The sequence below is a fragment of the Harmonia axyridis genome, chromosome 2, assembly GCF_914767665.1.
Source record: "Harmonia axyridis chromosome 2, icHarAxyr1.1, whole genome shotgun sequence".
Taxonomy (NCBI): domain Eukaryota; kingdom Metazoa; phylum Arthropoda; class Insecta; order Coleoptera; family Coccinellidae; genus Harmonia; species Harmonia axyridis.
In genome coordinates this window covers 46158253-46160540 of record NC_059502.1, presented here as the reverse complement: position 1 = coordinate 46160540, position 2288 = coordinate 46158253, and positions in this window count along the sequence as shown.

Below are 2288 nucleotides of genomic sequence, written 5' to 3'. Positions count from 1 at the left end.
ACAATACGAAAATAGAACAATCACTGATAGAGTTGAAATAGCTAACTTATTCAATGAACATTTTACAATGCTAGGGAAGAAATTTGCTGATAAAATTAAGGCACCGGCAATTCCACCACTGAAGGGAGTTCGGACACAGTCATCAATATTTCTTTCACCTGTAACAGAAAATGAATTAATCTCTACTATAAATAATTTAAAAGACAAAAAAGCTCCCGGATTTGATGGAATAAGGGCAGAGTTACTAAAAGAAATCAGAAACGAAATTTCACAACCCCTCACGTTTTTGATTAATAAAATAATTGAATGTGGAGAGTGGCCTGAAACACTCAAACTTGGTATAATAAAGCCACTATTCAAGAGTGGAAAAAATGACGAAATCCTCAACTACCGACCCATTACTCTAATTAGTAACATTGCAAAAGTATTTGAAAAACTTTTAAAGGCCAGAATAGTCAGTTACATCGATAAAAATAAACTTCTATCTGAAAAACAATTTGGATTCATTGAAGGAAAATCCACCAATGACGCGATTTGTTCACTGACATCCAAAATATATAATAGCCTGGATAGGAAGAAACATTCTCTAGCTGTTTTTTTGGATCTCGCAAAGGCCTTCGACACTGTTGACCATATACAGCTTTTGAGGGATTTGCGGGATATAGGATTCAGGGGAAACGTACTTAAATTGTTTGAAAACTACCTGGGTAACAGAAAGCAACGTGTAGCAATCGAAGATGTCCTTAGTGAAGAAAAAACAGTACAATATGGGGTGCCACAGGGGACAGTATTGGGACCGGTATTATTTGTCATTTACATGAATAACATACTCACCTCTCAGACCAATGGAGAAATCATTAGTTTTGCGGATGACACGGCAATATTCTATGAAGACACATCCTGGAAAAACCTGAAAAAGAAAGTCGAATGTGATATGAGTCAAATCATAGATCGTTTCAAGCAAAAAAAATTAACACTAAACTTTGAAAAAACTTCGTTTTTACCTTTTTCTTGTTACTCATCTAATCTCCCCGATTTCAATCACCTGGAAATAAAAAATGCTGATGAAATTATTCAATTGAAGTCCTCAGAATTTGTCAAATATCTAGGTGTTCATATTGACAGACACATTAGATGGGATGTCCACATAAAGAAAACTGTAGGTACTTTGAGAAGCATCATTTTTAAATTTCTATATTTCAAAGATATATTGAATACTCACCAAATGAAAATCCTGTACCATGCATTGGTCGAGTCTAGATTATCGTATGGAATCCTAGGTTGGGGAGGTGTTGCCAGCAGTTACTTATCTCATCTGGATATTTTACAGAAAAAATTCCTGAAGATTTGTTTCAATAAATCTCGAACGTATTCATCGACCTTGCTTTATTCTGAGAGTAAAATATTAGACCTCAGACAAATCTACTTCCTACGTGTAGCGAAAGATCAATTCAAAAACAAAAGTAGCCTAAAGAATATTGACCACAACTACAGTACCAGGGCAAAAAAAGAAAACATGGTGCGCACGGAATATTCATCCAAAACTATTGGGCAGAGAGGATATACTTATCTTAGCACACGAATATTCAACAACATCCCTAGGAAAATCAAGGACTCAACATCAGTAATATCATTCAGAAAACATACAAAACAGTACCTTCATGAAACAGATAGAGAAATAATACATAATCTCATAGACACGAATAAAGTTCCATATAGTGCTTATCACTGAAAACAGCACACTAATGACATTATCCCAAAATTTTAATAAGTTGTTCACACAGTATTAGTATCATTGTCATCATATTGTCTCATTTAAGCAGTATACATTGTTGAAATATTTGTTAAATTTTATTATGTAAAAAAAACACTTTACAACCACGCGCTGGCTTTTTAGCCTTAGTGGTTCATTTGTTTATTTCAAAATTGATTTATTTGTGGAATTCATAATGATGTTATTGCTATATTGTGTATATATATTTACATATAGATTGTACTTTATGCAGAATCTACGTTGTTATTAATATTGTTATTTTTGTAATATTGTTGTAGTATTCTACTTGTTACTATTGCACCTGTTGTGCATGGTTTATTGTACCTTTGTCTTTGGAAATAAACATTATTAGTATTATTATTATTATATATATATATATATATATATATATATATATATATATATATATATATATATATATATATATATATATATATATATATATATATATATATATATATATATATATATATATATATATATATATATATATATATATATATATATATATATA